The 27,680-nt window shown below is 38.1% G+C and overlaps 1 long non-coding RNA gene across 6 annotated transcripts in view; it reads left to right on the top strand.

Moving 5' to 3' along the window:
• Positions 1-1,520: 1,520 nt before the first annotated feature.
• LOC143887045 (uncharacterized) overlaps positions 1,521-27,680 on the top strand; it is a 33,511-nt gene continuing 7,351 nt past the window's right edge. For 4 of the 6 annotated variants that reach the window (XR_013254003.1, XR_013254004.1, XR_013254005.1 and 1 more), the window contains exons 1-3: positions 1,521-1,880; positions 2,431-2,511; positions 3,182-3,228. This is a non-coding gene — a long non-coding RNA (uncharacterized LOC143887045). Of the gene's footprint in view, positions 1,881-2,430; positions 2,512-2,866; positions 2,938-3,181; positions 3,229-27,680 lie in introns of all 6 variants that reach the window. The other 2 variants (XR_013254006.1, XR_013254007.1) reach the window with 1 other exon arrangement.

Raw genomic sequence — 27,680 nt, forward strand, 5'->3', positions numbered from 1 at the left:
ATTTCCATCAAAATAGCTACGGCAGTTAGCGCAATACTCTAATGTATGTATCTATAACTACCATTTTACACTACAAGAGGGTGGGTCGATGAAGAAAAGAGGGCAAATATATGAATTCCCTTTTATCTTTTGTAAATCACAAAACTACATTATAGATACATTCTTGGAATTGGAAGAACCCATTGCCCACATCACAACTGTGATCAGACGATTGATCTTGTGGGACATCTCCTCATAGTATGATCTTAACCTTCATTCTTTTTTATATAAAATGGATGACTAAGAAATTTTTAAAAATGACTATAAAAATCTGCACAAATTGGATGGTTAGGATCATCCTGAGGAGAGGTGGCTTGGGGGCATGGGGCTATCTACGATGGGCTCCATTGTAGTTTTGATGTTAGTCTATTTTCATGTTTCATATAAAATCCCTTTTTCTAATATTAATTTTACGGCGGTGATAAATTCACTCCCTTCACGGTACCTTCACATTTAAGGGAGTGAATTTATCATCGCCCTAATTTTATTTTAATTTCCGATTTTGTTAATCAAGTCCACAACGTCTCATTTTTCTTTTTAACTATTTTGATATATATGAAAGGATGTATTCGGCTCATTTTCTTCCCCGAGCCGCCCCTCTTTCTCAACATTATGTTTTCCTCCACACAAAAAACTTTGCCTTTTTTAACGTATCTATTTCCATTCAAAATATAACAATATTTTTTCTAAATTATAATGTAAGAAACGTCCAAATTAGCATTCCCAAATACAAATGAAGTATGCCAAAATCTTTAAGCATATTCATAAGTATAAATGATATACTTCAAAAATCCTTTGCAATCGACTGGTAGCCTTTAGCTAGCATCCACCTTCGATAATATTCGGCTCTTTGATGTATGGAATTTAATTATAAAACTCTTCCCCTTCCTCAGCACTTTGCGCCTACAATATTTTCAACAAAACATTAAGACAATGAAATGAATAATAAAAATATTTAATAATACTACAAATATATCATTTACCTGAAGTAATCGAGTAAAAGACATATTGCCCGGCCAACTTGTTGTGGTATCAAAACTCTCATGCTAAAAGAACATTGCCACATAAGAAGCACAATATAATTCATTAGTAACAAACGATGAAATGGGACAATTAAGCAAGTTTGTCTTACCTCAGTCAACTGGTTATTCTGTATATTGCAACTAGTGGGGGTCGAAACATCAACGTATTGAACTCCTTGAGTAGCAGCATGTTGCTCTCGTTATGAATTGCGACCAATGATGAAAGATTCCTATAATATATCAATATAAAGATTTCAAGCACTATCTACTACTATCTACTACTATATCTACTACTATAAGCTGGGAGGAAAAGAAATGAATTTTTTGATTTTTTTGAAAATTATACGAGAATTACACATCACCAAAAATAGGAAAATACCTCAATTGCCCTCAAAATCCCACGAAGCTATATAAAAATACCTTCTATGCCCTACGATTTCCACGCGTCTAAGTAGTCTCTCTATACCTCCTCTCCCGTTCTCTCTCTTTTCCTCCATGCTTTTCCTTTTCCTTTTTTGATTCAGAAAAACCCAGCTGTTTCTACCCATCCACCGCCGGACGCAGATCACACCGTTATCCGACCAGACTCGGCTTCCAACCTCGAGCTCGATCATGATTCCCACATCCTCCACCGTTCTCCACCGTCATCTGACCAGACTCGATTTCTTTATTTGGAGCAATTGGTAGGCCAAAATTTGAAGATTGAGCTTCGATTCTGAGGTTAATTTCCGCCATGAACCAAGTTTGGTCCTCCGACCCAAAGCTACGGGCCAAAGTTGGTCGATCTGGTGCACTTCCAGACTCTAGGAGCAACCTATGGTATTTCTTCTTCTTCTTCTTCTTCTGCTTTGTTTTCTACGAAGATTTTTTGGGTTATTTATTAATTTTCTTATTTCTGGTCACTATAAATATTTTTTCTGGAATTTGTTATTTGGAGTTGGGCCTTTCATTTCAAATCAACTTCTCTTCTATTTTCTTAAAGTTGTGGAAATTAGGGTTCTCTTCACAGTTCGAATTTGGGGATAATCGATTTGGGAATTCGATCTTTCATTTCAAATCAAACCATCTTCTGTTTTCTTAATGATGTTACAGGAAATTTGGGGATAGTCGATTTGGGAATTGAGGCTTTAATTCCAAACCGATTTCTCTTCTATTTTAGTATTGGCAATTGAAGTATCAACCCTGAATTCTTTTACTCTTACGTTAATAGAATCAAAATCTTTCCCATATTGTCTGAAGCTTTTTATGATTTTAGGCAATAGCCTTATCTCAGAGATATTTTTGGCAATAGCCTTATCTCTTCCGATACGTGTCTTACACCAGGGATTTTTTATCAGAGATATTTTTTGACATTAGATATATCTTTCAGCCATATTCTCCCACCTACTATTTCTCCTCAAGCCTTGCTCTGCGGCGGTTACATCAACGAGAAAGGATCCAAGATTTGGAGGTACTTTCCCTCTTCTTCATAGATTTTTCTCTATTTTCCCTCTTCATTTTTGCAATAGAGTTATTAAATGGGAAGTTTGGAATCCCCTGTGTTTTCTCTTCCATGTTGATATAAATTTTTTGCTGTTTTATAGATTTCTTATGCAATTTCTTCTATCTAGGTTTCTTCTCCTTTTTCTCTAATCTCTGTACATGATCCTTTCTGGATGTATTCCCCCTATGGTTTTGCATCCACCTAGATAGGCATGCAAAATATCCCCTAAATAATTTTAGAATTTTCTTTTTGTTTCTGTCATGCATCTTTTCAATTAAAAGATTCTAGGGTTTTCTTAATCTTTTCAAATAAAATATTTTAGGGTTTGCTTTTCGTTTCTATTGGGTTGTGGACATGGGCATAACTTCATCTCTCTTCGATATAGGAGGATAGGTATTTTCTCCTATTATACTTGGATTTCAATAGATTGATGTTTGTAATTGTCTTCTTAATTTTATTCTTCTTCTTCTCATTTCTAACTTTTTCCATGTTGAAATGTTTTAGGGGTTTAATCGGTTGGAGAAACCATTACCGTTTCTCTTAATTTCTGTACTGTATGTTTTGAAATTTTGCTTCAAAAAAGATTCATGGAATATTTGTTTTCCTAATAATCTTAACTTTTTGTGTATATATTTAGGTTGAAACTTCAAAGTAACATACGGCACAATTTACAACGGAATGAAGGTTAACATTTATTTTTCAATCCCAAATCCTTTGCTTTTTAATTTTTTTTATCTTCATTTATCTTCTGCTATAATGGACAGATTTGCAGCTCATTGGGATTGAGCCTCTAGAATAATGTTCAAGGCTTTATTCTTTAACCTGGAGGCGTTGTCTTCCTCGGGGATTGCAATTCCGTATACACCTGTTGGAAAAGTTGTTTGATTGAGCATCCTTTCATGGTCATATTTTGGGTTTCTGATTGTGCTTTTCTTGCGTATTTTTTTCACTTTGCCTGATTGTGAAGTGGGCATACATTCTGATTTATTAAAAATGTCTTCACACAACAAACTCATTATAGAAAATTACATCAACCTCTTGATTCAAAGAAAAATTAAGATTGGCATTCATATATTAGTTGTCATGATCATTGATCAAATGGGCCATCATCAAGTGATCCACTGCATCCATCAGTTCTGTTTTCCCATGAATTATCACACAAATCACATTTGTAGCTACATATTCGTATTTAGTTTCCGGTTTTACAAGAATTACCTGCGCATGCTATCTGTTTTAACTCACTACATTTGGGCCCTGTTTGTTTCGAATTTTTAAGACCAATTGTGCTTCACAAAGATATTTCAAGAAGCTTGAAATATCCATGTTTTAATTGTTTCATTGATTTTTGCTTTTTTATGCAGTTTCATTTCTGCTATAGAGATCAGTGCTATTTCCTGACTTGGAAGGTGAAGACCTCATTGTCCGTGCAAATATGGTGAATAGACTGTACGCCCAATGCCACCTTGGCATTCCCATCTTATTTTGATGATTCCAATACACAAGTGATTTAAGATCACTAATGTGTTTGAATGTCTAAGTTGTAGATCATATTGGTGTTAAGACAAGATTGTTTGGATTGAGGCCAAGAAGCTCTGATTGAACCACATTCGGAAGGCCAAAGACATCGAAGATCCAAGACGAATGAAGACTTGAAGAATCTATTGAAGATCGAAGTCTATTAGCATGTATTAGATCCAATCTTAGTATTAGATTTTGAAAGGCATAAATTAAGAATAATCACACACCCTAAATATTTATGTGACTGTCCTTGTGGTGTTCCAACACTTTGGAACCCTCATTTACAGTCCCAACTTGGTGTAAAGTTGGAAGCCCAAAAACAGAATTGAAAATCTGCTGCTGATAGGCTTCTCGGAACTTCGAGAATTTTTCTTGGAACTCCGAGACAACTATAACGGGAAGAAATTTGATCGTTGGTAACTTTGCCAGATTTACGACAATGCCACCAAACAGTCATATTTGGGTTTTTCTATATATATGGGTATTCCCACCTTCCCAATCATCAATCCTAACACTCAAAAACTCTACTTGAATATCCAAAGAGTGAATCAAACTTGTCTATGCCTCTCATCCTCTTGAATTAGGATTTGGATCATTAGGCTCAATTTGTACATCTTCTACAAATCTTGTAAACCCTTGTGAGGGATGTTTTGTTTCCTTCTTTCTTATCAAGAACTTGTATTCGGGCGAGTGTTCGGAGAAGCGTAGCCCACTCTCCATGGTGAAGATCGCCACCAAGGTTAAAGGCGGTTGGAATTGTAATCGGCATTGATCTTCGCCGAAGTTAAGAAGATCACATAGTGAAGCCATCAACGGGTTTGGTTGGTGGAGTGGAGTAGGCCTCGCGTTTGGAGGACCGAACCACTTTAAATCTCGGGTGCACTCTCTCTTATCTTATTGCTTTATATTTGCATTTGCACCTTTAGATTTAACTTGTGTGCTTGAATTTCATCTTGATCTCTTAATCTTCTAAATTTGGGTTAAAGTTTTCAAAAGCTCAAAACTTGTTAGCAACCTAAATTTTCCCTCCTCATAAGTTGCCGTACTCGGGACCACCCTTGGAATTTCACTTGGTATCAGAGCCTTGGCTCCTAAAAGATTTTCTTTTCTTTAAAAATCTTTGGTAAATTTTTTTTTAAATTTCAAACAAGGGAAATATCATAAGATCTTTGGCAACTTTCTATTTTGTGAAATGGCAAATATAAATGGAACCAGACTTCCGGAAGGCCATTCCACAACTAGACCTTCTTTCTTTAATGGGTCCAACTATGGACATTGGAAGACAAGGATGCGCATCTGTAGACACCCCATTTTGCTCTACCTTAATCGATAAAGAAATTAGGGTTTGTTTTCCGTCGGTTTTCCAATGTCTTTCTTTCCCGCATCCGTTTGTTACATTTCTAAATATTTTTGGTCGTTTCCGTCGTGTTTCGTATTTTCCCGCTAAATGTTGAGAAGGATTATTCAGAAAAATCTAAACCAGAGAGAATTGGGACCCGTTTGGTGGGCCCGCATTGGGTGCTTCGATTAAATTTGGATCGAGAAAGTTGGACCCATTTGGTGGGGCCGCATGATGCATTTTGATTAAATTTGGACTCGTTTGGTGGGCCCGCATTGAACATTTGTTTAAAATCGAATCAACCGAGGGCCCACATTGTGGGGCCCGCGTTGTGGGGCCTCAGTGGGGCCTCTTGTGAGGCCTCTTATGAAGAGCAATGATGGTAGCTCTCCACTAAGACAAAATGATGGGCCCTCCACTAAGAGCAATAATGATGGACTCTCCACTAAGAAACATGATGGGCCCTCCACTAAGAGCAATAATGATGGACTCTCCACTAAGAAACATGATGGGCCCTCCACTAAGAGCAATAATGATGGACTCTCCACTAAGAAACATGATGGGCCCTCCACTAAGAACAATAATGATGGATTCTCCACTAAGAGGGACAACATGATGAGCTCTCCACCAACATATCTCTCTCTCTCTTTCTCTCCCTATATATATCTCCCTTCCCATCCATAAGAAAAAGGAAAAAAAAAAGAAATTTATCTTCCATTATCTCTTTCTCTTCCATTATCTCTTCTAATCACTCCCTCCAATCCCTTTCCTCAATATATTCTTTCATCCCTCTCCCTAATATTCTTCTTCCATTATCTCTTCACTCCCTCAATCACTCCCTCTAAACACTCCAGAGAAAGCGAAAGACGGCGGAGCGGATCGGCGGCGGCAGGATTTTTTATATTTTTTGGATTGGGCGGAGATCTTCACCACAGGTAGGTGCATTGTTCTCAAAATATTTCTGTATTTTTCCGAATTTTTCTGATTTTTTCCGCAAATTGTGTTTTAAAAATGGAAAACTCTTCAAAAAACATCTTTTGACGAAGAAAACTTAAATTATATACCAAACAGATTCTAAAATTAATGAAATTTCGTGGGAAAATAATATGTTACTGATTCATTTTACCATGAATTTGTAAAGATTTTTGGAGTTTATTTGGTATATTATTTAATATTTTCTTTGAAACTTATCAGATTTTAGGAGAATTTTTACTAACATCAGATCATCATTAAAATTCCTAAAATTTTTACAGTAGTCTTATCTTCCATATTACTTGTTACTGTAAAATTTTCGTGTGATTTGGATCTGTTTTAATATGGGATGTAGTGTTAATTTATAATCTGGTCTGGAAATTGTAAAATCCGAAATTGGTAGTAAATAATTTCTAAAATTTATGAAACTCTCACTGCATGCTATTTTGATTCATATAGTATTTCTGTAGAAATTTCATAGAATTTAGAGTTATATTTCTACTAGTTTATGTGTTAATTGTGCAATCTGGACATTTAATGGTTTAATCAAGATTAAATGTGAATTTAATGTAAAAATATGCAAAACTCATCCTGTAAGCTACATACATTTTCATCTTGCTGCTGTAGAAATTTCAAATCATTTCGAATTTATTTGCAACAATTTCACTTGTAAAACCGCTCATATGCTTAAAATTGATAAAATCCATGGAAAATTCGAAATTAATTGAAAATCATATAAAAATTCCTAAAGAACTTTAAAATTCTGTCACATGTTCACTCCTTAATCCATTGAAATAGAAATTTTAGGATCTTTAGATTTTCCTGGAAAAATGGCCCGTGCATCCATAATCGTATCCCAATTGCAACTTGATCTTTGACAATTTGAATATTTAAGTTATAGCATGTTGTTGGCTCCGAGGTTAGTGTCCACGGAAATCCTGAGATTCTGCCAGGCAATAAGATGCTATAACCTAAGTATTAAATTGCACAAGGAAAGAGCGCACGATTCCCTCCTTTGGATGCCATTCAAGGCCGAAATTGGTGAACCCTAGAACCATTGGTAATCCTTAAATGTCTAGAAACTGAAAATCTTCGAAATCTGAAACTCATTAACCTCGAGAACTTAAATCGATTTATCTTGTGTCTTTCGGAACCATTGGATTATGGTTTCCAATCTAAGAACCATTAGAGCCCAATTTAGGAACACTGGTGTCGTGCCGTGTCCTATGTTTTAGGGAGTCCTAGAGTTAGGAGTCCTGCCTCATCACGGACGCTTGCTATAGATAGCAACCGTACCATAGGTCTAGTTACACTAGTCACCCAATCCTTCCCTAGGACAAGCCTAGTAAACTAGGATGTAGGCAAACCTGCATTAGTCTAAGGGACAACTTGCATTCAGATAAGAATCATATAGCATCTTAGATGAAATCCTAAGATAATAAAATCCTCAACTTGAATTAAATAATTCCTCTTAAAAATGTTGAAACAGTCAATCCCGTCTAGGTCGGTGTCCTAGTTGAGTTAGGCATAAGTAGCTTAGCTTAGGTGCACCGAACTACGTCGACTCTGATCCCAGTGAGGCTTGGGTACGTAGGCAGCTTGGATGTCTGACGGCATACCACCCGCGAGTCGGCACCACAACAAATTGTGGTGTTTTGTATATTAATTTTCTTGTAAATACTTAATCAAATCAGTTAGGGTTTTCCATGAAATTAGAATTCTAGGAGAACTTTCACTTAGAATGAATCCAGACAAATTAATAAATCAAGATACACATCTAGGATTCACATTGAAATTAGATTCTAGGATGCATGTCACTTAGTTCGCACATTAACATAGAGTTGAATGAGCCATTTAAAATAAATTTAAAAGAGTTAGCTTTTGGAATCGAAGACCGATTATCGGACAAGAATGGTGCATGTGGTGGATAACTCCCCATACCTTCCATTCTCGTAACCAGGTAGCGAGTCTAGATTTCTGGTTAATTATGGGTCCTAGATCCCACATCTAGGTGGCGACTCTGTCAATCTCTTTCGTGTGGAATTCGGATTGCCTTAGTGATCCCAAGTTCACAGGAAAGACGAATCTAAATCAACAAATAAAATGCACACGCCAATCGCGTGGGAACGAGAGACCAAAGGAGAGGCGCGGCGGCTCGCGCCCCACGCCCCTCTCACGGGATCATGTCCCACAGTCTGGCGACTCTGCTGGGGACCACCTAACTTCATTAAAATTTCAAAAGATAATTCATTTGAATTTAATTTAACTGGCTCATAAAAACTCTATACTTGTTAGATTAGTTTGTCTCGTTTTATTTTCTCATCACATTTTACTCGAACTTAATTTAACAAAACCTGAAGGCATCATAGATTGCGCGAACTTATTGCACACACTTACATCACTTGCATCTAAACCCTTGCATTTCACATGCACACACGTCCTATTTTAGGAACCCGGAGTGTTATCTAGCATGGTTGACTGGGATTTCATCACCTGGTGCCTCTGTGCTAGAGAAGCATTCCACCCTTAGCCTAGTACCTTTATGGTGCGTAAACGGATCTCTTGTTCACGTACTGATACGCCGGACACTGGTACAGTATATCGAACATGGATTCGCGCTAAGGGGACTCTTGGCCTTACCCCTAGATTAACCCACACATGCATGCAGTATACGAACACATGTGCACCACATGTGTGAGCCTAGTTTAGGATATCTTACCCATTTGTGTCTAGATTAGGCCGTAGTCCATCTTCCAATGGCTACGATCGGTCCTAGGTACACAAACAAAGTCATGAGTCGAGATCCTCTCTCCACTCCGCTAGATTAGGATTAGGGTTGATGCCTTCAGGTAACACTGTTAAAATGTGCGAAGACTAAAAACTTTTCCTTTGGGGTTAGGATATAAATCCCATCATTTCCAAAGATCTCATAGGATTAGTTATTCTTGATCTACCCGTTGAAAGTAATCCTATGCAATCTCACATTTTGATCATGTGTCTATCATTCGTCTCTTGTGGGATTCGATTGTGTCTTCATTGGCGGAAATTGTGTCTCAATCATTTGATCATGCCTGGTCCAGATGATCCAATCTTGCTTGTACCCTTGGTCTTTTCTTACTCTAAGGGCAACCTTTTTCAAGAATATTTTGCTAAGTCCTTCAGAGTTCACTATCATAATCCTTGAACTAGGGGCATTCCCCTATGCGAATCAGTAACCATGGTCAGTACAATTGTTGAGTCCGGTCTTACATTTCAAGGTCAATGCCTAGTCCAGGCAAGATATCTTCTGCTTCTCTTTTTTATTTAGAGTTGTGAATCCTGAGAATGTTCAGGATATGTCATCAGATGTAATAGCCTTTTCTTTAAATAAAAATTTCAGTTCCAAAAGTTCATTGGTGTCTGTTTCTTAAGTGTGCTTCTGATCTTAAAATAAGACTCCCTCCTCAAATGAGGACAAAATTGACGAAACTCCTCTTAGGTTGCAGCCTATGCTCAAACAAGAGGAGGAGCGCCAATCTCAGCCTTTCAAAGATGAAATTAAAGTGGTAAACACTGGCACTGAAATCTTGATCCAGTAAATGCCGATTGAAAATACATTACCCTCTGAAAAGTGTGAAGAATTGGTAAACCCATTTTGAGGATAAAAAGATGGTCCGGTAAGTGTTACCATTAATGCCAAGAGAAAGACCCAGATAGAAGGTTCAAGAAAGAATGAAGTGAATATCATATGCTATGCAAGGGGCATGGAGTGGAAACAACTTTCATATTTCCAATCAATGACCTTGGTTCTCAAATTCATAACATGAAGCCATCAAATTCGAGATAAGAAGTTCAAGAGCAAGCATTGAAAAGTGATCATCAGATATCAAGAGTTACAAATCCATAGATGGAGGATGTCGAAGAACAAGTTTCGCTCTATGAAAGTCGAAGGCACGTATTAGAATCTTGAAAGAAGAAGATTTATTATCTCTTACCTGGAAATGCCGTCAAACTCCGTAAAAAAAAGAAAAAGAAAATAAAAAAATAAATAATCAGTACCAGAGGGACTCTAGTAAACTAGATCGACTCCCAATCTGAACATCGGAAGGCCTCCTTTGGCCGAATAAATCCCAAAATCAGAACCCAACATCAAAAGAATACTGGTTTGCAAACCCTTCGAGCCTAAATGAAATTTTCTTGAAAACCCATCAAACTAAGGGCATTCGCCCCGAACTACGCGAGACCTGATCCCTACACTGGGGTACGTAGGCAGCTCGGTTAAACTGAGTTCGGTCAATTCAAAAAAGAAAAGCAATTCAATCAATCCAAAAAAAAAAAAAGAAATTCAATCCTTTCAAAAAAAAAAAAGGGGACAAGTTCCTAAAGAAGAAAAGTCAATTATTCCAGAAAGAAGAAAAAAAAAGAAAAATCAATAAACTTTCGAACAATTTATCTTCAAACTAGGGGCATTCGCCCTGAACTATACACGACCTGATTCCTACCTTGGGATATGTAGGCAACCTATTCACAGGTTCGGTCGAAATCTTTGTTGAACCTTAAGCCATTCTTTGAAAAGCCCTATCCTACCTATAAAGTCCTTCCGGTGTTCAGAACTAATGATCTAGGTCCCGAAACAAAAAAAAAATGATGATGAATAAAAAAAAATGGAGTTTGAAGATCTGCTAGACTGAAAACCTGAAAGGGCGGTTTAGGCAAAATTTAAGATCATTCCCCTGTTAAGTTGAAAACCCGAAAGGGCGGCTTAGGCAAAAGCTAAGGGGATAGCCTGCTGAATCGAAAACCTAGAAAGACGGTTCAGGCAAAAGTTAAGGCTACCACGGTCCGCCAAGTTAAAAACCCTGAAGAGGTGACTTGGTCACGGTAAGAGAATCATTATAAGAAGGCTACAGCCAGTATCAAGACTGAAGATCAACTGAAGTTCAAGCAAATTTATAAGAAGGTTACAGCCGGTATCAGGACTGAAGATCAATTGAAGTTCAAACAAATTCAAGTGACATCCTCAAAACTGGGGGCATTGGAGCTAAGCAATCCTAGGAGTTGTAATTAAATCATTGAGGCATTACTGTTTTAAGGAAAAAGTCCAGTGTTTACCAATTGAAAAAAATATTCCTTGAAAGGATAGACTTACCAAATAAAACGTTAACTAAGTCAGAAGCATTACTGTGTCTGTCAGTGTAGTTAATCAATCGTTGTTATTCTATGTTCACTCCTTTAGAGCTCCTCAATCCTTTGAGTAGTGCCTTTTATCTAAGTTTTCTATTTAAAAAGAGTCAATCGTCATCCATATGTCCAAATGATGCAACTGTCTCGGTGAAGGAGGCCCGGCCTCGTCAGCTCCCTGCGATTGTACCTGAAAAAGTTCGAGAATCTAGTCAAACAGCTATATTTCAAAGATGATCAACCCAGAAGAATTCAGAAGTAGAAACATCAGAAAGCCCAGCTTCCGTAAAAAGATCATACCCCAGGAAGGCATCTTAAGCTTGGAAGAGCCTCAGATGCAATGATGGTCGAGCCAATTTCTCAGAAAGATGAACCGTTAAAATTCAGAATTTCCTTCCAGTTAGTTAAATACTTTCCTGGTCAAGAAATGTTTATCTAAACACCTATCAAGAGGCAAGTCCCACTTTTCCATGATTATATCCAAGAGAGCCGTTGTTCTAGATTACCAATTTCAAGTGTCTTGTTCAAGGTTTCAGTCATCCAAATCCCCAAAGACAAGACCAGCAGTCTCTTTGAGAAAAATCTTGTTGAAGTTTCATAAAAGTGTTTCTAATCCATTCTTGTTAGTAATGGTTCTTCGGTTTGCCGTTTCATCATTCGTCAAAGTCCTAGTTTCCGATATCTTTGTCAGGCACGATCTATAACATCCTCGATTTCATTAAGTTCAAAAAAATCAAAAATTCATCAAATCCAATCCTATGTCAAATTCAAGTTCATGAAAAATCTCTAAATTCTTCGTTATTGAATTCATCAATCAAAGCTATCTTGTTTCTTTGAGCCTGTTTGTGAACGGTGCCTCTTTTCTCGAGTCCATTTGTAAATGGTCTCGTCTTCTCCTTGAACCCGTTTGTGAACGGTGTCTCATTTTTCTGAGTCCATTTACGGTCTCATGTCCTCCTTGAGCCCGTTTGTGGACGGTGCCTTATTTCTGAAAAATCAAAAATTCATCAAATCCAATCCTATGTCAAATTCAAGTTCATGAAAAAACTCTAAATTCTTCGTTGTTGAGTTCATCAATCAAAGCTATCTTGTTTCTTTGAGCCCGTTTGTGAACGGTGCCTCATTTCTCGAGTCCATTTGTAAATGGTCCCGTCTTCTCCTTAAGCCCGTTTGTGAACGGTACTTCATTTTCTGAGTCTATTTGTGAATGGTCTCATGTCCTCCTTGAGCCCGTTTGTGGACGCTGCCTTATTTCTGAAAAATCAAAAATTCATCAAATCCAATCCTACGTCAAATTCAAGTTTATGAAAAATCTCTAAATTCTTCGTGGTTGAAGCTATCTTGTTTCTTTGAGCCCATTTGTGAACGGTGCCTCATTTCTCGAGTCCATTTATGAATGGTCTCATGTTCTCCTGGAGCCCGTTTGTGAACGGTGCCTCGTTTCTCGAGTCCATTTGTGAATGGTCTCGTCTTCTCCTTAAGCCCGTTTGTGAACGGTACCTCATTTTCTGAGTCTATTTGTGAATGGTCTCATGTTTTCCTTGAGCCCGTTTGTGAACGGTGCCTCGTTTCTCGAATCCATTTGTGAATGGTCTCGTCTTCTCCTTGAGCCCGTTGGTGAACGGTACCTCATTTTCTGAGCCCATTTGTGAATGGTCTTTTTATTCTCCTTGAGCCCGTTTGTGAACGGTACCTCATTTTCTGAGTCTATTTGTGAATGGTCTCATGTTTTCCTTGAGCCCGTTTGTGAACGGTGCCTCGTTTCTCGAATCCATTTGTGAATGGTCTCGTCTTCTCCTTGAGCCCGTTGGTGAACGGTACCTCATTTTCTGAGCCCATTTGTGAATGGTCTTTTTATTCTCCTTGAGCCCGTTTGTGAACGGTACCTCATTTTCTGAGTCTATTTGTGAATGGTCTCATGTTTTCCTTGAGCCCGTTTGTGAACGGTGCCTCGTTTCTCGAATCCATTTGTGAATGGTCTCGTCTTCTCCTTGAGCCCGTTGGTGAACGGTACCTCATTTTCTGAGCCCATTTGTGAATGGTCTTTTATTCTCCTTGAGCCCGTTTGTGAATGGTACCTCATTTTCTGAGTCCATTTGTGAATGGTCTCATGTTCTCCTTGAGCCCGTTTGTGAACGGTGCCTCGTTTCTCGAGTCCATTTGTGAATGGTCATGTGTTCTCTTTAAGCCCGTTTGTAAACGATACCTCATTTTCGAGTCCATTTGTGAATGGTCTCGTCTTCTCCTTGAGCCCGTTTGTGAACGGTACCTCATTTTCTGAATCCATTTGTGAATGGTCTCTTATCCTCCTTGAGCCCGCTTGTGAAAGATGTCTCATTTTCTTAAAAAAAAAAAAAAAAAAAAAAAAAAAAAAAAAACCGCTTGAGAACGATCTTTGTTCTTTCTGTTCGGAATCCATTCGAAAGTGGTATCTCATTCTCTCGTTGCCCGTTTGTGAACGGCACCGCATCAGGATTTCTTATTATGTTCTAATTCTAGGATTTCATTTAGGGCCTTGCATTAGGTAGTAAATGTTTGCGTCTAAGTTCCGTTTGTGTAGAGTCTTTTGTCGATTAAAGCTACGCAAAATGGCTCTGTCATTTTGACTTTGGTATTCGATGACTACGTCATCTCTACCAAAGAGGGGCATCTGTAGACACCCCATTTTGCTCTACCTTAATCGATAAAGAAATTAGGGTTTGTTTTCCGTCGGTTTTCCAATGTCTTTCTTTCCCGCATCCGTTTGTTACATTTCTAAATATTTTTGGTCGTTTCCGTCGTGTTTCGTATTTTCCCGCTAAATGTTGAGAAGGATTATTCAGAAAAATCTAAACCAGAGAGAATTGGGACCCGTTTGGTGGGCCCGCATTGGGTGCTTCGATTAAATTTGGATCGAGAAAGTTGGACCCATTTGGTGGGGCCGCATGATGCATTTTGATTAAATTTGGACTCGTTTGGTGGGCCCGCATTGAACATTTGTTTAAAATCGAATCAACCGAGGGCCCACATTGTGGGGCCCGCGTTGTGGGGCCTCAGTGGGGCCTCTTGTGAGGCCTCTTATGAAGAGCAATGATGGTAGCTCTCCACTAAGACAAAATGATGGGCCCTCCACTAAGAGCAATAATGATGGACTCTCCACTAAGAAACATGATGGGCCCTCCACTAAGAGCAATAATGATGGACTCTCCACTAAGAAACATGATGGGCCCTCCACTAAGAGCAATAATGATGGACTCTCCACTAAGAAACATGATGGGCCCTCCACTAAGAACAATAATGATGGATTCTCCACTAAGAGGGACAACATGATGAGCTCTCCACCAACATATCTCTCTCTCTCTTTCTCTCCCTATATATATCTCCCTTCCCATCCATAAGAAAAAGGAAAAAAAAAAGAAATTTATCTTCCATTATCTCTTTCTCTTCCATTATCTCTTCTAATCACTCCCTCCAATCCCTTTCCTCAATATATTCTTTCATCCCTCTCCCTAATATTCTTCTTCCATTATCTCTTCACTCCCTCAATCACTCCCTCTAAACACTCCAGAGAAAGCGAAAGACGGCGGAGCGGATCGGCGGCGGCAGGATTTTTTATATTTTTTGGATTGGGCGGAGATCTTCACCACAGGTAGGTGCATTGTTCTCAAAATATTTCTGTATTTTTCCGAATTTTTCTGATTTTTTCCGCAAATTGTGTTTTAAAAATGGAAAACTCTTCAAAAAACATCTTTTGACGAAGAAAACTTAAATTATATACCAAACAGATTCTAAAATTAATGAAATTTCGTGGGAAAATAATATGTTACTGATTCATTTTACCATGAATTTGTAAAGATTTTTGGAGTTTATTTGGTATATTATTTAATATTTTCTTTGAAACTTATCAGATTTTAGGAGAATTTTTACTAACATCAGATCATCATTAAAATTCCTAAAATTTTTACAGTAGTCTTATCTTCCATATTACTTGTTACTGTAAAATTTTCGTGTGATTTGGATCTGTTTTAATATGGGATGTAGTGTTAATTTATAATCTGGTCTGGAAATTGTAAAATCCGAAATTGGTAGTAAATAATTTCTAAAATTTATGAAACTCTCACTGCATGCTATTTTGATTCATATAGTATTTCTGTAGAAATTTCATAGAATTTAGAGTTATATTTCTACTAGTTTATGTGTTAATTGTGCAATCTGGACATTTAATGGTTTAATCAAGATTAAATGTGAATTTAATGTAAAAATATGCAAAACTCATCCTGTAAGCTACATACATTTTCATCTTGCTGCTGTAGAAATTTCAAATCATTTCGAATTTATTTGCAACAATTTCACTTGTAAAACCGCTCATATGCTTAAAATTGATAAAATCCATGGAAAATTCGAAATTAATTGAAAATCATATAAAAATTCCTAAAGAACTTTAAAATTCTGTCACATGTTCACTCCTTAATCCATTGAAATAGAAATTTTAGGATCTTTAGATTTTCCTGGAAAAATGGCCCGTGCATCCATAATCGTATCCCAATTGCAACTTGATCTTTGACAATTTGAATATTTAAGTTATAGCATGTTGTTGGCTCCGAGGTTAGTGTCCACGGAAATCCTGAGATTCTGCCAGGCAATAAGATGCTATAACCTAAGTATTAAATTGCACAAGGAAAGAGCGCACGATTCCCTCCTTTGGATGCCATTCAAGGCCGAAATTGGTGAACCCTAGAACCATTGGTAATCCTTAAATGTCTAGAAACTGAAAATCTTCGAAATCTGAAACTCATTAACCTCGAGAACTTAAATCGATTTATCTTGTGTCTTTCGGAACCATTGGATTATGGTTTCCAATCTAAGAACCATTAGAGCCCAATTTAGGAACACTGGTGTCGTGCCGTGTCCTATGTTTTAGGGAGTCCTAGAGTTAGGAGTCCTGCCTCATCACGGACGCTTGCTATAGATAGCAACCGTACCATAGGTCTAGTTACACTAGTCACCCAATCCTTCCCTAGGACAAGCCTAGTAAACTAGGATGTAGGCAAACCTGCATTAGTCTAAGGGACAACTTGCATTCAGATAAGAATCATATAGCATCTTAGATGAAATCCTAAGATAATAAAATCCTCAACTTGAATTAAATAATTCCTCTTAAAAATGTTGAAACAGTCAATCCCGTCTAGGTCGGTGTCCTAGTTGAGTTAGGCATAAGTAGCTTAGCTTAGGTGCACCGAACTACGTCGACTCTGATCCCAGTGAGGCTTGGGTACGTAGGCAGCTTGGATGTCTGACGGCATACCACCCGCGAGTCGGCACCACAACAAATTGTGGTGTTTTGTATATTAATTTTCTTGTAAATACTTAATCAAATCAGTTAGGGTTTTCCATGAAATTAGAATTCTAGGAGAACTTTCACTTAGAATGAATCCAGACAAATTAATAAATCAAGATACACATCTAGGATTCACATTGAAATTAGATTCTAGGATGCATGTCACTTAGTTCGCACATTAACATAGAGTTGAATGAGCCATTTAAAATAAATTTAAAAGAGTTAGCTTTTGGAATCGAAGACCGATTATCGGACAAGAATGGTGCATGTGGTGGATAACTCCCCATACCTTCCATTCTCGTAACCAGGTAGCGAGTCTAGATTTCTGGTTAATTATGGGTCCTAGATCCCACATCTAGGTGGCGACTCTGTCAATCTCTTTCGTGTGGAATTCGGATTGCCTTAGTGATCCCAAGTTCACAGGAAAGACGAATCTAAATCAACAAATAAAATGCACACGCCAATCGCGTGGGAACGAGAGACCAAAGGAGAGGCGCGGCGGCTCGCGCCCCACGCCCCTCTCACGGGATCATGTCCCACAGTCTGGCGACTCTGCTGGGGACCACCTAACTTCATTAAAATTTCAAAAGATAATTCATTTGAATTTAATTTAACTGGCTCATAAAAACTCTATACTTGTTAGATTAGTTTGTCTCGTTTTATTTTCTCATCACATTTTACTCGAACTTAATTTAACAAAACCTGAAGGCATCATAGATTGCGCGAACTTATTGCACACACTTACATCACTTGCATCTAAACCCTTGCATTTCACATGCACACACGTCCTATTTTAGGAACCCGGAGTGTTATCTAGCATGGTTGACTGGGATTTCATCACCTGGTGCCTCTGTGCTAGAGAAGCATTCCACCCTTAGCCTAGTACCTTTATGGTGCGTAAACGGATCTCTTGTTCACGTACTGATACGCCGGACACTGGTACAGTATATCGAACATGGATTCGCGCTAAGGGGACTCTTGGCCTTACCCCTAGATTAACCCACACATGCATGCAGTATACGAACACATGTGCACCACATGTGTGAGCCTAGTTTAGGATATCTTACCCATTTGTGTCTAGATTAGGCCGTAGTCCATCTTCCAATGGCTACGATCGGTCCTAGGTACACAAACAAAGTCATGAGTCGAGATCCTCTCTCCACTCCGCTAGATTAGGATTAGGGTTGATGCCTTCAGGTAACACTGTTAAAATGTGCGAAGACTAAAAACTTTTCCTTTGGGGTTAGGATATAAATCCCATCATTTCCAAAGATCTCATAGGATTAGTTATTCTTGATCTACCCGTTGAAAGTAATCCTATGCAATCTCACATTTTGATCATGTGTCTATCATTCGTCTCTTGTGGGATTCGATTGTGTCTTCATTGGCGGAAATTGTGTCTCAATCATTTGATCATGCCTGGTCCAGATGATCCAATCTTGCTTGTACCCTTGGTCTTTTCTTACTCTAAGGGCAACCTTTTTCAAGAATATTTTGCTAAGTCCTTCAGAGTTCACTATCATAATCCTTGAACTAGGGGCATTCCCCTATGCGAATCAGTAACCATGGTCAGTACAATTGTTGAGTCCGGTCTTACATTTCAAGGTCAATGCCTAGTCCAGGCAAGATATCTTCTGCTTCTCTTTTTTATTTAGAGTTGTGAATCCTGAGAATGTTCAGGATATGTCATCAGATGTAATAGCCTTTTCTTTAAATAAAAATTTCAGTTCCAAAAGTTCATTGGTGTCTGTTTCTTAAGTGTGCTTCTGATCTTAAAATAAGACTCCCTCCTCAAATGAGGACAAAATTGACGAAACTCCTCTTAGGTTGCAGCCTATGCTCAAACAAGAGGAGGAGCGCCAATCTCAGCCTTTCAAAGATGAAATTAAAGTGGTAAACACTGGCACTGAAATCTTGATCCAGTAAATGCCGATTGAAAATACATTACCCTCTGAAAAGTGTGAAGAATTGGTAAACCCATTTTGAGGATAAAAAGATGGTCCGGTAAGTGTTACCATTAATGCCAAGAGAAAGACCCAGATAGAAGGTTCAAGAAAGAATGAAGTGAATATCATATGCTATGCAAGGGGCATGGAGTGGAAACAACTTTCATATTTCCAATCAATGACCTTGGTTCTCAAATTCATAACATGAAGCCATCAAATTCGAGATAAGAAGTTCAAGAGCAAGCATTGAAAAGTGATCATCAGATATCAAGAGTTACAAATCCATAGATGGAGGATGTCGAAGAACAAGTTTCGCTCTATGAAAGTCGAAGGCACGTATTAGAATCTTGAAAGAAGAAGATTTATTATCTCTTACCTGGAAATGCCGTCAAACTCCGTAAAAAAAAGAAAAAGAAAATAAAAAAATAAATAATCAGTACCAGAGGGACTCTAGTAAACTAGATCGACTCCCAATCTGAACATCGGAAGGCCTCCTTTGGCCGAATAAATCCCAAAATCAGAACCCAACATCAAAAGAATACTGGTTTGCAAACCCTTCGAGCCTAAATGAAATTTTCTTGAAAACCCATCAAACTAAGGGCATTCGCCCCGAACTACGCGAGACCTGATCCCTACACTGGGGTACGTAGGCAGCTCGGTTAAACTGAGTTCGGTCAATTCAAAAAAGAAAAGCAATTCAATCAATCCAAAAAAAAAAAAAGAAATTCAATCCTTTCAAAAAAAAAAAGGGGACAAGTTCCTAAAGAAGAAAAGTCAATTATTCCAGAAAGAAGAAAAAAAAAGAAAAATCAATAAACTTTCGAACAATTTATCTTCAAACTAGGGGCATTCGCCCTGAACTATACACGACCTGATTCCTACCTTGGGATATGTAGGCAACCTATTCACAGGTTCGGTCGAAATCTTTGTTGAACCTTAAGCCATTCTTTGAAAAGCCCTATCCTACCTATAAAGTCCTTCCGGTGTTCAGAACTAATGATCTAGGTCCCGAAACAAAAAAAAAATGATGATGAATAAAAAAAAATGGAGTTTGAAGATCTGCTAGACTGAAAACCTGAAAGGGCGGTTTAGGCAAAATTTAAGATCATTCCCCTGTTAAGTTGAAAACCCGAAAGGGCGGCTTAGGCAAAAGCTAAGGGGATAGCCTGCTGAATCGAAAACCTAGAAAGACGGTTCAGGCAAAAGTTAAGGCTACCACGGTCCGCCAAGTTAAAAACCCTGAAGAGGTGACTTGGTCACGGTAAGAGAATCATTATAAGAAGGCTACAGCCAGTATCAAGACTGAAGATCAACTGAAGTTCAAGCAAATTTATAAGAAGGTTACAGCCGGTATCAGGACTGAAGATCAATTGAAGTTCAAACAAATTCAAGTGACATCCTCAAAACTGGGGGCATTGGAGCTAAGCAATCCTAGGAGTTGTAATTAAATCATTGAGGCATTACTGTTTTAAGGAAAAAGTCCAGTGTTTACCAATTGAAAAAAATATTCCTTGAAAGGATAGACTTACCAAATAAAACGTTAACTAAGTCAGAAGCATTACTGTGTCTGTCAGTGTAGTTAATCAATCGTTGTTATTCTATGTTCACTCCTTTAGAGCTCCTCAATCCTTTGAGTAGTGCCTTTTATCTAAGTTTTCTATTTAAAAAGAGTCAATCGTCATCCATATGTCCAAATGATGCAACTGTCTCGGTGAAGGAGGCCCGGCCTCGTCAGCTCCCTGCGATTGTACCTGAAAAAGTTCGAGAATCTAGTCAAACAGCTATATTTCAAAGATGATCAACCCAGAAGAATTCAGAAGTAGAAACATCAGAAAGCCCAGCTTCCGTAAAAAGATCATACCCCAGGAAGGCATCTTAAGCTTGGAAGAGCCTCAGATGCAATGATGGTCGAGCCAATTTCTCAGAAAGATGAACCGTTAAAATTCAGAATTTCCTTCCAGTTAGTTAAATACTTTCCTGGTCAAGAAATGTTTATCTAAACACCTATCAAGAGGCAAGTCCCACTTTTCCATGATTATATCCAAGAGAGCCGTTGTTCTAGATTACCAATTTCAAGTGTCTTGTTCAAGGTTTCAGTCATCCAAATCCCCAAAGACAAGACCAGCAGTCTCTTTGAGAAAAATCTTGTTGAAGTTTCATAAAAGTGTTTCTAATCCATTCTTGTTAGTAATGGTTCTTCGGTTTGCCGTTTCATCATTCGTCAAAGTCCTAGTTTCCGATATCTTTGTCAGGCACGATCTATAACATCCTCGATTTCATTAAGTTCAAAAAAATCAAAAATTCATCAAATCCAATCCTATGTCAAATTCAAGTTCATGAAAAATCTCTAAATTCTTCGTTATTGAATTCATCAATCAAAGCTATCTTGTTTCTTTGAGCCTGTTTGTGAACGGTGCCTCTTTTCTCGAGTCCATTTGTAAATGGTCTCGTCTTCTCCTTGAACCCGTTTGTGAACGGTGTCTCATTTTTCTGAGTCCATTTACGGTCTCATGTCCTCCTTGAGCCCGTTTGTGGACGGTGCCTTATTTCTGAAAAATCAAAAATTCATCAAATCCAATCCTATGTCAAATTCAAGTTCATGAAAAAACTCTAAATTCTTCGTTGTTGAGTTCATCAATCAAAGCTATCTTGTTTCTTTGAGCCCGTTTGTGAACGGTGCCTCATTTCTCGAGTCCATTTGTAAATGGTCCCGTCTTCTCCTTAAGCCCGTTTGTGAACGGTACTTCATTTTCTGAGTCTATTTGTGAATGGTCTCATGTCCTCCTTGAGCCCGTTTGTGGACGCTGCCTTATTTCTGAAAAATCAAAAATTCATCAAATCCAATCCTACGTCAAATTCAAGTTTATGAAAAATCTCTAAATTCTTCGTGGTTGAAGCTATCTTGTTTCTTTGAGCCCATTTGTGAACGGTGCCTCATTTCTCGAGTCCATTTATGAATGGTCTCATGTTCTCCTGGAGCCCGTTTGTGAACGGTGCCTCGTTTCTCGAGTCCATTTGTGAATGGTCTCGTCTTCTCCTTAAGCCCGTTTGTGAACGGTACCTCATTTTCTGAGTCTATTTGTGAATGGTCTCATGTTTTCCTTGAGCCCGTTTGTGAACGGTGCCTCGTTTCTCGAATCCATTTGTGAATGGTCTCGTCTTCTCCTTGAGCCCGTTGGTGAACGGTACCTCATTTTCTGAGCCCATTTGTGAATGGTCTTTTTATTCTCCTTGAGCCCGTTTGTGAACGGTACCTCATTTTCTGAGTCTATTTGTGAATGGTCTCATGTTTTCCTTGAGCCCGTTTGTGAACGGTGCCTCGTTTCTCGAATCCATTTGTGAATGGTCTCGTCTTCTCCTTGAGCCCGTTGGTGAACGGTACCTCATTTTCTGAGCCCATTTGTGAATGGTCTTTTTATTCTCCTTGAGCCCGTTTGTGAACGGTACCTCATTTTCTGAGTCTATTTGTGAATGGTCTCATGTTTTCCTTGAGCCCGTTTGTGAACGGTGCCTCGTTTCTCGAATCCATTTGTGAATGGTCTCGTCTTCTCCTTGAGCCCGTTGGTGAACGGTACCTCATTTTCTGAGCCCATTTGTGAATGGTCTTTTATTCTCCTTGAGCCCGTTTGTGAATGGTACCTCATTTTCTGAGTCCATTTGTGAATGGTCTCATGTTCTCCTTGAGCCCGTTTGTGAACGGTGCCTCGTTTCTCGAGTCCATTTGTGAATGGTCATGTGTTCTCTTTAAGCCCGTTTGTAAACGATACCTCATTTTCGAGTCCATTTGTGAATGGTCTCGTCTTCTCCTTGAGCCCGTTTGTGAACGGTACCTCATTTTCTGAATCCATTTGTGAATGGTCTCTTATCCTCCTTGAGCCCGCTTGTGAAAGATGTCTCATTTTCTTAAAAAAAAAAAAAAAAAAAAAAAAAAAAAAAAAACCGCTTGAGAACGATCTTTGTTCTTTCTGTTCGGAATCCATTCGAAAGTGGTATCTCATTCTCTCGTTGCCCGTTTGTGAACGGCACCGCATCAGGATTTCTTATTATGTTCTAATTCTAGGATTTCATTTAGGGCCTTGCATTAGGTAGTAAATGTTTGCGTCTAAGTTCCGTTTGTGTAGAGTCTTTTGTCGATTAAAGCTACGCAAAATGGCTCTGTCATTTTGACTTTGGTATTCGATGACTACGTCATCTCTACCAAAGAGGGGCATCTGTAGACACCCCATTTTGCTCTACCTTAATCGATAAAGAAATTAGGGTTTGTTTTCCGTCGGTTTTCCAATGTCTTTCTTTCCCGCATCCGTTTGTTACATTTCTAAATATTTTTGGTCGTTTCCGTCGTGTTTCGTATTTTCCCGCTAAATGTTGAGAAGGATTATTCAGAAAAATCTAAACCAGAGAGAATTGGGACCCGTTTGGTGGGCCCGCATTGGGTGCTTCGATTAAATTTGGATCGAGAAAGTTGGACCCATTTGGTGGGGCCGCATGATGCATTTTGATTAAATTTGGACTCGTTTGGTGGGCCCGCATTGAACATTTGTTTAAAATCGAATCAACCGAGGGCCCACATTGTGGGGCCCGCGTTGTGGGGCCTCAGTGGGGCCTCTTGTGAGGCCTCTTATGAAGAGCAATGATGGTAGCTCTCCACTAAGACAAAATGATGGGCCCTCCACTAAGAGCAATAATGATGGACTCTCCACTAAGAAACATGATGGGCCCTCCACTAAGAGCAATAATGATGGACTCTCCACTAAGAAACATGATGGGCCCTCCACTAAGAGCAATAATGATGGACTCTCCACTAAGAAACATGATGGGCCCTCCACTAAGAACAATAATGATGGATTCTCCACTAAGAGGGACAACATGATGAGCTCTCCACCAACATATCTCTCTCTCTCTTTCTCTCCCTATATATATCTCCCTTCCCATCCATAAGAAAAAGGAAAAAAAAAAGAAATTTATCTTCCATTATCTCTTTCTCTTCCATTATCTCTTCTAATCACTCCCTCCAATCCCTTTCCTCAATATATTCTTTCATCCCTCTCCCTAATATTCTTCTTCCATTATCTCTTCACTCCCTCAATCACTCCCTCTAAACACTCCAGAGAAAGCGAAAGACGGCGGAGCGGATCGGCGGCGGCAGGATTTTTTATATTTTTTGGATTGGGCGGAGATCTTCACCACAGGTAGGTGCATTGTTCTCAAAATATTTCTGTATTTTTCCGAATTTTTCTGATTTTTTCCGCAAATTGTGTTTTAAAAATGGAAAACTCTTCAAAAAACATCTTTTGACGAAGAAAACTTAAATTATATACCAAACAGATTCTAAAATTAATGAAATTTCGTGGGAAAATAATATGTTACTGATTCATTTTACCATGAATTTGTAAAGATTTTTGGAGTTTATTTGGTATATTATTTAATATTTTCTTTGAAACTTATCAGATTTTAGGAGAATTTTTACTAACATCAGATCATCATTAAAATTCCTAAAATTTTTACAGTAGTCTTATCTTTCATATTACTTGTTACTGTAAAATTTTCGTGTGATTTGGATCTGTTTTAATATGGGATGTAGTGTTAATTTATAATCTGGTCTGGAAATTGTAAAATCCGAAATTGGTAGTAAATAATTTCTAAAATTTATGAAACTCTCACTGCATGCTATTTTGATTCATATAGTATTTCTGTAGAAATTTCATAGAATTTAGAGTTATATTTCTACTAGTTTATGTGTTAATTGTGCAATCTGGACATTTAATGGTTTAATCAAGATTAAATGTGAATTTAATGTAAAAATATGCAAAACTCATCCTGTAAGCTACATACATTTTCATCTTGCTGCTGTAGAAATTTCAAATCATTTCGAATTTATTTGCAACAATTTCACTTGTAAAACCGCTCATATGCTTAAAATTGATAAAATCCATGGAAAATTCGAAATTAATTGAAAATCATATAAAAATTCCTAAAGAACTTTAAAATTCTGTCACATGTTCACTCCTTAATCCATTGAAATAGAAATTTTAGGATCTTTAGATTTTCCTGGAAAAATGGCCCGTGCATCCATAATCGTATCCCAATTGCAACTTGATCTTTGACAATTTGAATATTTAAGTTATAGCATGTTGTTGGCTCCGAGGTTAGTGTCCACGGAAATCCTGAGATTCTGCCAGGCAATAAGATGCTATAACCTAAGTATTAAATTGCACAAGGAAAGAGCGCACGATTCCCTCCTTTGGATGCCATTCAAGGCCGAAATTGGTGAACCCTAGAACCATTGGTAATCCTTAAATGTCTAGAAACTGAAAATCTTCGAAATCTGAAACTCATTAACCTCGAGAACTTAAATCGATTTATCTTGTGTCTTTCGGAACCATTGGATTATGGTTTCCAATCTAAGAACCATTAGAGCCCAATTTAGGAACACTGGTGTCGTGCCGTGTCCTATGTTTTAGGGAGTCCTAGAGTTAGGAGTCCTGCCTCATCACGGACGCTTGCTATAGATAGCAACCGTACCATAGGTCTAGTTACACTAGTCACCCAATCCTTCCCTAGGACAAGCCTAGTAAACTAGGATGTAGGCAAACCTGCATTAGTCTAAGGGACAACTTGCATTCAGATAAGAATCATATAGCATCTTAGATGAAATCCTAAGATAATAAAATCCTCAACTTGAATTAAATAATTCCTCTTAAAAATGTTGAAACAGTCAATCCCGTCTAGGTCGGTGTCCTAGTTGAGTTAGGCATAAGTAGCTTAGCTTAGGTGCACCGAACTACGTCGACTCTGATCCCAGTGAGGCTTGGGTACGTAGGCAGCTTGGATGTCTGACGGCATACCACCCGCGAGTCGGCACCACAACAAATTGTGGTGTTTTGTATATTAATTTTCTTGTAAATACTTAATCAAATCAGTTAGGGTTTTCCATGAAATTAGAATTCTAGGAGAACTTTCACTTAGAATGAATCCAGACAAATTAATAAATCAAGATACACATCTAGGATTCACATTGAAATTAGATTCTAGGATGCATGTCACTTAGTTCGCACATTAACATAGAGTTGAATGAGCCATTTAAAATAAATTTAAAAGAGTTAGCTTTTGGAATCGAAGACCGATTATCGGACAAGAATGGTGCATGTGGTGGATAACTCCCCATACCTTCCATTCTCGTAACCAGGTAGCGAGTCTAGATTTCTGGTTAATTATGGGTCCTAGATCCCACATCTAGGTGGCGACTCTGTCAATCTCTTTCGTGTGGAATTCGGATTGCCTTAGTGATCCCAAGTTCACAGGAAAGACGAATTCAAATCAACAAATAAAATGCACACGCCAATCGCGTGGGAACGAGAGACCAAAGGAGAGCGCGCGGCGGCTCGCGCCCCACGCCCCTCTCACGGGATCATGTCCCACAGCATCTATCTTCTTTCGATAGATGTGGAACTTTGGCATATTGTTGAAAATGGATACAGTTTGCCTTCCAAGCCATTTGAAGAATGGAATGTTGAAGATAAAAGGCATACAAATTTAAATTACAAAGCTATAAATTCTTTGTTTTGCGCCTTATCTACGGAGGAATTCAATGGAGTAGCTCTTTTTGATTCCGCCAAGCTTATTTGGGATACACTTGCCGTTACCCATGAGGGAACATCACAAGTTAAAGATTCCAAAATAAACTTGTTAAAGAGCAAATATGAAATGTTTAGAATGGATCAAAACGAAAGTATTTCCGATATGTATACCCGATTTTCTAAAATTTCTAATGAATTAGCAAATCTTGGTAAATCTTATCCTACTGATGAGCTTGTGAGTAAGTTGCTTAGGTCACTTCCTCCTTATTGGGACCCAAAAGTCACAGCCATCCAAGAATCAAAGAATCTCAAGGCGCTAACTATGGAGGAGATTGTAGGATCTCTTATCACTCATGAGATGCTCCTCACTAGCTGTCAAGAAGAAAAGAAGCCGAAAGAGAAAGAAAGAGAAAGTTGATCTCTAGCTCTAAAGGCCTCAAAGACGGACTCATCATCAAGTGATGCGGATAGTGATGAGGAAGAAGCGTTGAGGAAATTTAAAAGCTTATGGAGAAAGAAGCATAAAAAGGATAAAAAGAAGAAGAAAGAAGAAAGTGAAGTTGAGGGAGTTATAAGATGCTATAATTGCAAGAAGACAGGACACAAAAGACCGGATTGTCCACTTCTCAAGTCATCTTCCTCAAAGTACAAGGGAAAGAAGGATTGGAAGAAGAACAAGGCTCTTGTAGCCGGTTGTGATGCTACAAGCACGTTGGGCAAAAGTTCAAGCGAAGGGGAAGATAATAAAGATGATCTTTGCCTCATGGCTTTCTCCCATGAAGTTGAGGTAAATTCTAACTCCTCTTATAATTCATCAAGTAGTGATAGTGAAAAAATATCTTATGATGAATTGTGCTCAACATTGCATTCTCAAATTTCAAAAAATAAAGTTCTTAAAAAATCTATTTCTAAATTAGAAAATGAACTTAATATTTTGAAAAATGAGTTATCTTCTTCCATATCTCAAGCTAAAGTAATATTAAAAATTTTAAACTTGAGATTGAAATTTTGAGGAAGATGACTTGAGAAGTGGATGAGAAAACTTGCCAATTAGCACAATTTCAAAATGTGGCAAGCTCCTCCAAATCTTATGAAGATAAATTTAATAATTCTTTAAATCAATTAACACATCTTCGTAATGAAAATAAAAGGTTAAGATTATGTCTCCATGGATTCCTAAATGGTGACAAAATTATTGACATAATCTTGAAGAAGACTAGCCAAAGACCTAATCATGCAATATATGATAGGACTAGTCTATCTAACCCTCATGTTAGATGCCATTATTGCGAAATTAATGGTCATTA

Source organism: Tasmannia lanceolata, unplaced genomic scaffold (assembly GCF_043159265.1).
Source record: "Tasmannia lanceolata isolate RefF3 unplaced genomic scaffold, GAP_Taslan_0.1 ptg000012l, whole genome shotgun sequence".
In the NCBI taxonomy this organism is placed as follows: Eukaryota; Viridiplantae; Streptophyta; class Magnoliopsida; order Canellales; family Winteraceae; genus Tasmannia; species Tasmannia lanceolata.